The 10,814-nt window shown below is 48.9% G+C and overlaps 1 protein-coding gene across 4 annotated transcripts in view; it reads right to left on the reverse strand.

Annotated features, from left to right (window-relative positions):
- Nucleotides 1–9,952, reverse strand: part of SCAP (SREBF chaperone) — a 57,537-nt gene extending 47,585 nt beyond the window's left edge. The window contains exons 1-2 of one of the 4 annotated variants that reach the window (XM_082045047.1): nt 9,788–9,952; nt 5,824–5,926 (exon numbers count right to left, since the gene is read on the reverse strand). The gene's annotated coding sequence lies outside the window, so the exon portion shown is untranslated. Of the gene's footprint in view, nt 1–4,066; nt 4,116–5,823; nt 5,927–9,534; nt 9,645–9,787 lie in introns of those variants that run through there. The other 3 variants (XM_082045046.1, XM_082045049.1, XM_082045048.1) reach the window with 3 other exon arrangements.
- Nucleotides 9,953–10,814: the final 862 nt, after the last annotated feature.

Genomic DNA, 10,814 nt, shown 5'->3' on the forward strand with positions numbered 1-10,814 from the left:
GACTTTCAAGTGTCTCTACCATTTATTATCAAATGCTGTAAAGTGGCAAGCCCTTCATTTTATCAAGGAATTTATGGAGTTCACAACTTGCCATACAACACATTTTTCATGTAACTTCTTTGTCAATAGGATCAACATTGATTAATTCTAAAGGCTCTTCCAACATTATTTTTGATGAGTGGTTTGATACCTAAAAATCAGCAAACAAGGAGGGAGGTTCTTGCACACTGTGTATGAGACGATTATACAGCTGGCCAAGGAGGAGGCTGAGGAACAGCTGCAAAGAGGTATAACAACTAACAATCACCATTAATTCAGATACCACAAGCAGCGAGTCCACCAGGGAGTCTGTAGGGCCAAGAGATGATTGAGAGAACACAGAGAGAACAAAAAAATCATGGAAAAGATACATCAAATTTGAATTTATCTTCACAGGGGAGACGTTGTGGGGGGAGGACCAGGGCGAATTACTGCAAAAGACACCAAACAGCTACAGTAACACATCACCTTGTGTCCCCATATCGTTACTACAAGGTGGGAAGTATTCTTCCTGCTTCTACTGGGGAATACCTGAGAAGCTACTGGTCATTAAGGCAGATGTTTTCAAGAAATCAGGAGAAAATAGCAAATAGAATTGTTTGATGGAAGGAGAGTGATTATACCTTGAGGAAGAGTCAGCTTCGCAAATCAGAAAATCATCGGTTTATCAGACTGACTGCTCCAGAGGGACAAAAAACCCACTCAGAGAGGAGATCCTATGTCGAAAGGCTGCACAGACTGAGAAAAATGTCTTCAAAAACCCCTTACTTCTGAAAAACCAAGCTGCCACGTGACAAAGAGGGAGAGCCTTCACGGGTACGAGTTGCTTAAAAAATGACCATAAGCAATGAGGGAGGTTTGTTGATAGAGGGCGGCAATCAGACAGTGCCAGAGGGAACTGTGCTGCTTGACATACACACCATCTCCATGGAAAAAGGTGTGATGTGGACATAAATAACACTTTCAGTTGTCTGTTAGCCATGGTGGCAAGGATCAGGCCCCAGAAATAACTCCAGGTCAAGTGACCAGGTAACGAAATGGCAAATTAAGTTCAATGCCAATGAACGGTACACGATGTAAATAACATTACATACACAGGAATGCATTCTCAACTGCCTATCGCCACTTGCAAACAAGATCCTGGGGTCCTAATTGCTAATTCTCTGAAAATGTGTACTCAATGTCATCAAAAAAGGCAAACTGTATATTAGGAATTGTCAAGAATGGAACAGAAAACAAAGAGAAATCATTCCATTAGTATGTAAATCTGTGCTATGCACACACTAAGTTCTATACACAGTTCTGGTCGTTCTTCCTCCTCATCTGAACAAGGACGTGCAGTAGCCTTAGAAAAGGTACAGAGAAGGTCAACAAGGATGTTTTATACAAAGAAGCATGGGAAGTGTTTTCAATCTGGAGATTTTATCAGCATATGGATTCAACAGAACTCTCTAAAAACCAGAGATGATGTGAGGAAACGGAGCAGGGGACGGCCACCTCTTCCAGGACAGGAATAATTCAGCATCAAACGAAGCTACAAAGCGGCAGCTCAAAATAAACACCCAGTTAAGCTGTGGAAATCAGGACTCAGCCTATGTCATGGCGGTTAAAAAGGCAAGCAGACACGTTTTTGGAAGGGCAAGGCCAAGGCGATCCTCTGGCTTGAGCAGCCCCTTGGCCACGAGCCGCTGCTCCTGAACACCACACTGCCTGCCAGCATCCAACCTATTTGTCTCGTTCATATGCTTTCCCCCTCTTATAAACACTGTCTGCGCTCAGAAAGCAGACACTAGGCTAACAGGCCGGCAGCTGGCCTTACACAACGCATCCCACACGACTGCTTTTGGAATTATCTGCTGCTTCGTGTTTGTCGATGTCACTGCTATACGACAAACGGCGAGGGAATCACTTCCTCCTAAAAATACTAAAAGCCTGATGCAACACCCACCTGCAGTTACGTCTCCGAGCTTTACCATTAAATCCAGCTATAGCAAATCCACCTTGAGCTTCAACAAGAGTGTGCTGGGCTCTTGCAGTTTGCCCCAACTCAGTAGTGAGGCACAAACACTGAGGAATCTGATCAACTTTTCATTGCTCAGCAGTTCGGGATATTCCAGACACTGGCTATAGAGAATTTAACTCCAGGACAGAAACAGGAAACAACCAAGAGCATCTTTGATCTTTCTGAGGATATACCTTATCTATGTGAGATGCAGATAACTATGCATTGATCAGACACCTGAAACCCATCTGTTAAACTTTCTGAAGTATGAGGAAAATTCATTTCCATAAAAATAATACGGACTCCAAGTGTTAATTACACATTCTTTACCTTCTTGGAGGCCTTATCAAGCTCCAGCGCTGTAATATCTGCCTACATTTGTGTTTCCTCCGGAACACAACAGCATCCGCTCAGCTCTTGCTGTAACCGTCGCTGCAGCTCTTGCTGCAAGACTTGTGAGAGGAATCCATGAACAGCTCACACCACACAGCCCCGCAAGGCTCACGACTTCTCCTAAACCTCTCCCCAAGATCAAATTTAACAGCTTAGCCCACACCTCTTGTTTGGGTTATGAAATATTCAGAACCATTCATGAAGTGGTGACTTGGTCAGATCCATCCTCAGTGTCATTTCTGGGAAGTTTCCAAGGATTATACACATTATAGAGCAGCAATAAAGAGTCCAAATGTCCCCAAAGCAGCCCCTACACCCCCCCCTAAAGCATGAAAACTGCAAAAAAAAAAAATCAAGATAAACACTCCAGCATAACTGTGATGCTTTCTGTAAGTACACAAGGGCAGACACACATTTCTTCACTGAAGGACACAGCCTTTTTCTTCCGTTTCACGTGTTTTTTGCCTCGTTCCATCCGTGGTGAAAGGCACTAACCGTGAGGCAGGCTGCCCTTCGCCATTTATCCTGCCCCAGCGCAGAACAAACCTCGGTAGTAATTACAGTGAAGCTCTACCAGCATGGGGTGGAACAGACCATCATAACCTGCAGTTTATTTTCCAGTTTATATACCCAAACACAATTTTCACCTCCCCTCCTCCTTTCCCCACAGATCACAGGTGAAAAGTCTCTTTTAATTCTGGATTATACCTCATCAATTATTCCCATGCCTGCAGCTGATTATTTCTGCTTGAATACAAAACCTCACCATTGTCCTTATTGACCTGTAATCTATTTTTCAGGCAACATTTAAGTCATCAAATCCATTTCCCGATTTTTAATCCTGTCATACAGCACATTTACCTGTTTTATATCCATTATACAGCGACACCTTCTTACCAAGGAGGTACCCGTGGCACCAGCCCCGGCCGTGCCGCGCTCCCTGGCATCTCTCACTCAACTACTCACTGCAGTATTTTCAGATCACTGCTACTCCACGTTCTCTTCTTCCCACTCCTTCGCCTACACAAACCGCTCGCTCTCCTTGAGGCTTTCAAAACATCACCTCTTTTCCATTTCTCAAAAGACGCCTACTAAAGCTCTTAAGGTTTTTTTTAGTCTGTACTGTAAGTACCTAGATGAAAATATCTCACTTAAGTGACTGTTGCAAATGCACTTTTTCTTTTTTCTAGTCTGTCACTAGCATTAGTTGCTCACCAGCTGACTTTGGTCCTCAATAAGAGCCAAAACATCCTGAACTCTTCAGTTCCAGAGACACTGGACAGTAAGTTTTCCTCTCTGTTCTTTCCTCCACCATCTTCTTACTATTAAAACACAGAATAATTTTTGTATCCCTCGATGGCCTCTGCTACTGAGGTTCAACTTCCGTCTTAATCCTTCTTATGTGGTCTTAATGAAAAACGGAAATACCTCTGGGTTTGAGTAACCCACACGTTGCAGGAGTGATGAAAGCAATGGCTGCAATTAGTGCCTTAAGAATGAGATTTCTACCCAGCTCTGCTCCTTCGAGAAAAGTTCACATAACTGAGAAGTACTCATTTAGTAGCACAACATACTCCTCGGACATTCACTCGCTTTTCCTGAACGCTTCTACAGCTGCAATTAGTCATTTACCTCTATTAAGTATCCAAAAGAAGCAGGAATTTTTCTCGATTCTTTATCTATGGCTGGGGCTCCTTTCCCCACAAAGGACACATTTCCGGGTTGAAAACTCTCCTTCAGGACAGGTATCAGAATTAATGGTTAATGAATGCTATTGAAAAAAACCAAAACACCACTGTTTAATTTAAGGCCACAGATTCCAACTGTATAGTTTCCAGTTTTATTTCTCAAATGACAGCGTTGTCTGTATTTCTGAATACACAGACAACATCCATACTCCATTCAACAGTTTTACTGCACAGGGAAAGTTAATTTGGACAATAACATTTTTAAGTGCCTATTACAGAAAAATATACTCCCCAGAAGGAAATATACTTCATTTAGAAGCCTCCCCATGCAAAGGCACATTCCCCCCACCACGCAGAAACCCGTCCTGGCTCGGACTTTAACCAAGGAAGGGCAGAAAAGCTTTTTTAGGTACTAATACCTTCCTTTTGCTGCAATTTGCCTCACCAGCACAGAGGTCTCAAGCACCTTTAGCATCATTACCATTTTCATCACTGCTTAGTTCAGCCGCTCAATTTGGTGCTCTCTGCTGATGCGACAGAGCAGTATTACTTTTCTGGTTTCCCAATATCACAGCTTATAGAAGAAAATCCTCCCAAAAAATACTCAGAAGCCGTTTTTTTCCACTCTGTCGCATTACAAACACACAGCCACTACAAAGTCCAGCTATCACGGGCAGAAGTTTCCTGACTAACAGATAACAGAGCTGGATCAAACTAAGTTTATGCATCAAGCGCTATTGTTTTCCTGAAAAATATGCTGTGGGAACACATAAAACAATGGTTTTCCCATTTCAGGAGGACTTGGTTTCTGTAGTACCTGTTGAGTAACGGCTGATAGCTGTCAACAGAAGAGTTTGTGAAACCCCTGGGCAGCAAAATAGGAATCTACCTTTGACTGTCCAGGGAAACGCGCTTTGTGTTCCATGCAGACCCTCTCAACAACTCCCAAAAGTTAGAGCTCCAGGGGTATTTTTACTCTAAATTCTTGAATGCCGCAAGTTATGGCTGTGTCCGTCACCCAATGAACAGGGACCCTCTCCCAGGCAGGACGCGAACGCTGACAGCAATCAGGGAGACAACCAACACAGCCAGCAAATGCAATTCTGACCACTTGGTCCACGAAACAGAAAGCAAAAATTAAGAAGGAAGCTTCAGCATGTATGTCCTTGCATTGGTTCCTCAAAAAACAAACTGCCAAACCTTTCAGCAGAACAGTTTTCATTATAAATAAGTCTGCACTTGCAGATCTTTCAGGCTTGACCTGCAGAAGGGAACACAAGCATGTGTAAGGTGACTCACCTGCATGGGATTGATTTTCAGCGGGTTCCAGGTTACAGAAGCAGCATTTGGCAAACCTGAATGAGCAAACTATGGGGACTCCCAGCATCCCACAAGGGAGCTTGTTGTCATCTCTAGCATCACAACGAACTAAATATTTTTCTTTCTAATAATCACCAACTAAAAAGCCGGGATCGGCAAGTCACTAAGCTCTTTCTTCCCAACAACGCAACAAACCCAAAACTACTCTGTTCGACGACAAGTCTCAAACTCTGACTCCGACATTGTCTTTTGAAAACAAATCAACTATTATTCCCATGGCATCTTGACCACAATGGTCCATACAAGATTAATTCCGTTTTTAACCACAGAAATGCAACCCTCCTCATTCAGCCCCGCTCTCGCGCTGTGGCTCAAACTCACTCTTTTACTGGTAGGAGCCTTAGAATTTTATTTTCAGCGTAACTGGGTTCCCTTGGGAAGAAAAGACACCGGCTGCTCCAAAACACCAGGACTGCGGCTTCACCTGAGGACACAAATTAGGATTCACTTGCAAACAACCACCTTTAAGTCCCTGTTCCTCCACCTTTTTGGTATTTTGGTTGCGTGCAGAAGTTTCAAAGGAATTATAATGCAAGATATGACAGCTAAGGAATACTTGTAAAGCTCAGTCTACATCTACCTCCTGCTACTCCCCTTCCACTCATTACCTACTACATCCTGCTACAGACACGTAAAACTATTTTTGCTCATCAAGCTGTACCTATTCTGTTTTTTTTTAAAACTCTTTGCTCAGAGAGGGACAAACAAGAAAGACTTTTCTACAAACAATTATACAAACTCTGATGACAGACAGGCCTAGCAACCCACTTAGCAAAAATAACACTGAATAGCTCAACGGCTGTCTTTGGAGAAAGCTCGACAAATTCATTCAGTGCTGAGATTTTGACACTTAAACTATTTTAATGCTCCTGAGACAAAACCTGATTCTTCTTTGCTCTTTCGTGATGTTCTACTGGAATCACGTTTGGAAAAATAAACAGCATCGCACTAAGTTAAGCTTTGTAACTGGAAATACTGAGCAGAAGCGTTTTGGTGGGAGGACCCAGGGGCTACCAGCACAGCTCTCTACGTGTCACACATTCAGTGAAAATCCCGGGGTGTTTTCCTCTCTTCTGCATTCAAGTCAGCTAATCTCCTTTCTGCATTATTACACAACAGCCCCTGTAATCCTGAATTATCGCACCAGCACCCTGTCATAGCAGTCACAGGTTTCATAAAGAGTGAGGTCATGCCTCATCTTTGCCCCTTCATGAAAGGAAACGATTTGTCTTTCAGCACTCCTGAAAAATAAGCGGGCCTTGCATTCAGGAAATTTTGGCACATAGGCAGCACCTCTTTCCTTGGGATTCTCCCAGATACAAACCCACAGCTACAGGACTTCAGGATGCAAATAGTTATATTAGAAAATCATCTACAAATGTTAATTTGGCCTCGTATACGGAAGCTGATTCCTAAATATTAACCAAACTTCAAACACTAGGGCGATTAGCACTTGCAGCACGGTGCTGTTGCCACAGAATGAAGTCCCCACAAAACCAAAGCAGCGGAGTTCTGGTTCTGTAGCAGCGTCCCAGTTCTGCAGCCCAATCCCAGTTCTGCAGCAGAGTTCTGGTTCTGCAGCTGAATCCCAGCTCTGCAGCCCAGTCCCTGTTCCAAAGCCCAATCCCAGTCCTGCAGCCCACTCCCTGTTCCAAAGCCCAGTCCCCGTTCCAAAGACCAATCCCAGCTCTGCAGCCCAGTCCCAGTTCTGCAGCTCAGCCACAGTTCCAAAACCCAATCCCAGTTGTGCAGCCCAATACTGGCTCCGCGGCCCAGTCCCTGTTCCAAAACCCAATCCCAGTTCTGCAGCTCAGACACAGTTCTGCGGCCCAGTCCCTGTTCCAGAGCCGAATCCCTGTTCTGTAGCCCAATCCCTGTTCCAAAACCCAATCCCAGCTCCGCAGCCCAGTCTCTGTTTCAAATCCCAATCCCAGTTCTGCAGCCCAGTCCCTGTTCCAAAGCCCAGTCCCCGTTCCAAAGCCCAGTCCCCGTTCTGCAGCTCAACCCCTGTTCCAAAACCCAATCCCAGTTCTGCAGCCCAGTCCCTGTTCCAAAACCCAATGCCGGCTCCGCAGCCCAGTCCCTGTTCCAAAGCCCAATCCCAGTTCTGCAGCCCAATCCCTGTTCCAAAGCCCAATCCCTGTTCCAAAGCCCAGTCCCTGTTCCAAAGCCCAGTCCCTGTTCCAAAGCCCAGTCCCTGTTCTGCAGCTGAATTCCGGCTCCGCAGCCCAATCCCTGTTCCAAAGCCCAATCCCAGTTCTGCAGCCCAATCCCTGTTCCAAAGCCCAATCCCAGCTCCGCAGCCCAATCCCAGTTCCAAAGCCCAATCCCAGTTCTGCAGCCCAGTCCCTGTTCCAAAGCCCAATCCCAGTTCTGCAGCCCAATCCCTGTTCCAAAACCCAATCCCAGTTCTGCAGCCCAGTCCCTGTTCCAAAGCCCAATCCCAGTTCTGCCGACCAGTCCCCATTCCAAAACCCAATCCCAGTTCTGCCGACCAGTCCCTGTTCCAAAGCCCAGTCCCCATTCCAGAGCCCAATCCCAGCTCCACAGCCCAGTCCCTGTTCCAAAGCCCAATCCCAGTTCTGCAGCTCAGTCACAGTTCCAAAATTCAGTTCCCATTCCAAAACCCAATCCCAGTTCTGCAGCTCAATCCCTGTTCCAAAACCCAATCCCAGTTCTGCAGCCCAGTCCCTGTTCCAAAACCCAATCCTGGCTCCGCAGCCCAGTCCCTGTTCCAAAGCCCAATCCCAGTTCTGCAGCCCAGTCCCTGTTCCAAAGCCCAATCCCAGTTCTGCAGCCCAGTCCCTGTTCCAAAGCCCAATCCCAGTTCGGCCGGCCAGTCCCCGTTCCAAAGCTCAATCCCAGTTCTGCCGACCAGTCCCTGTTCCAAAGCCCAGTCCCCATTCCAGAGCCCAATCCCAGCTCCACAGCCCAGTCCCTGTTCCAAAGCCCAATCCCAGTTCCGCAACCCAGTCACTGTTCCAAAACCCAGTCCCAGTTGCACAGCCCAATACTGGCTCTGCAGCCCAGTCCCTGTTCCAAAGCCCAATCCCAGTTCTGCAGCTCAGTCACAGTTCCAAAATTCAGTTCCCATTCCAAAACCCAATCCCAGTTCTGCAGCTCAATCCCTGTTCCAAAACCCAATCCCAGTTCTGCAGCCCAGTCCCTGTTCCAAAACCCAATCCTGGCTCCGCAGCCCAGTCCCTGTTCCAAAGCCCAATCCCAGTTCTGCAGCCCAGTCCCTGTTCCAAAGCCCAATCCCAGTTCTGCCGACCAGTCCCTGTTCCAAAGCCCAATCCCAGTTCTGCAGCCCAATCCCTGTTCCAAAACCCAATCCCAGTTCTGCAGCCCAGTCCCTGTTCCAAAGCCCAATCCCAGTTCTGCCGACCAGTCCCCATTCCAAAACCCAATCCCAGTTCTGCCGACCAGTCCCTGTTCCAAAACCCAGTCCCCATTCCAGAGCCCAATCCCAGCTCCACAGCCCAATCCCTGTTCCAAAGCCCAATCCCAGTTCCGCAACCCAGTCACTGTTCCAAAACCCAGTCCCAGTTGCACAGCCCAATACTGGCTCTGCAGCCCAGTCCCCGTTCTGCAGCCCAGTCCCAGTCCCAAAGCCCAGTCCCAGTCCCACAGCCCAGTCCCTGTTTGAATCCCAATCCCAGTTCTGCAGCCCAGTCCCCGTTCTGTCACCATCGCTAAGTACCAGCCGCCGTGCCGAGCAAACCCACGGAGCAGCGTCACTTACTCCACATCTTGGTCGTTCCCTTTCCGTACACACTCCTCCTTTTCTATAAAGCACCTTGTTCCGACTCCGCAGCAGAACGACGGCCCCTTTCCTTCATCTCGCCCTTCATCTTCACTGGTTCAGTCACCACGTTCTCACCCACCAAAACTTCGCACATCCCCGTTTCCTCGCGCTTTCCCTCCCTCTCCCCGCACGCCAACACCTCTTTGCGAATATTAACAACGTTCGCTCCGTTTTGCTGTTTAAAAACGCTAATTGTTATATAAAATATGGTAAAGCACGCTCACCAAGTAAAACGCAACCTCTCTGCGCAGGGAGAGAGGCCTGAAGGCCGCGGTTACCTCAGAGAGTGAGGCGGGCGGGGAGCGATCGTTAAACGGCCGTTAACGGCGGCGCGCGCCCTCCCCTCACGCGCCCGCACGCGCGCGGCCGCGCGCGTGCGGGCGCGCGAGGGGAGGGCGCGCGCCCAGGCCGCTCTTTTCTTTTTTTTGGGGGGGTGGGGAACGGGATGGAACGATCGCGCTCGCCGGTTCCTCTCACCTCACGGACGGGAAGCGGCTCCTCGTTAACCTCCGAACTTCGAACTCTCCGCGGCCGTGAGTCCCGTCTTGGCTTGTTTTAAACCCCCTTTTTTTTCCGCCCCGACACTAAACGCCTTCCCGTCGTTTCCCAGCGTCGGGTTCATCCATCTCCCTTCCCGCCCTCCCTACTGTTGTTGCCGCCGCTACCGGGGCCCCACGCGTGCGCGCGCACGCACCGCCGGCGTGGACACGCCCCCTCACGCAACAAACCACGCCCTATAGTATATAACCACGCCCCTTTGGGCTGCCAGTCCCCGCCCCTAGCGCTTTGGATACGCCCACCGCCAGGCCACGCCTCCCCCCCGCGGACGGGCGCGCCGCCGCTCACGTGGGAAGGCGGAAGCGGGACGGTGGTGGCGGGAACACGTGGAGCGCGGATAAACGGGGCGGGGGGCAAACTGGGAGCCGTGGGGCACAAAGCCGGGGACGGCGGGACAGGGCATCAGCCACCTTGGGGCTTAGGGGGCAGAGCAGACCCGGAGCGTGCAGCGGGGAGTGGTGGGGCTGCCGGGGCTGAGATAACACGGGGGGGATGCAGGGGCTGAGAGGGGAGGTTTGGGCACTGTAAGCGGGGAGGAGGGAGGACGTTGCACCGGGAGCCCTGGGGAGAAACGAATACTCGGAGCTGTGGGGAACAGGAGCGTGGCAGACTCCAGAGCCCTGGGCACAGCAGCACATGGCTTGGGCAGAATTGGGACAGCTGCAGTGCTGGAAGGACAGTGAGAGCCCTGCATCATGTGCACTTTTCCCCCCTCGTGCAGAGGAAGGCACGGGAAGACCGAGCTCTGCAGCAAAGGATGCAGCAGCTCCTGTGCCAACACAGGCAGAGGGGGACAGTGCCCCCACACCAGTGCTGCCAGCACGGCTGTCACCCCAGCACAGCTCCCAGCTGCCAAGCACTGCTCCTGAGATCCCCGCCTGAAACTACTATATCACCTTGAATCCTGGGGGCAGTTTTGGACCCCTCAGGCCAAGAAAGGTCTTGA

The sequence above is a fragment of the Streptopelia decaocto genome, assembly GCF_964273445.1.
Source record: "Streptopelia decaocto genome assembly, chromosome: 2".
In the NCBI taxonomy this organism is placed as follows: Eukaryota; Metazoa; Chordata; class Aves; order Columbiformes; family Columbidae; genus Streptopelia; species Streptopelia decaocto.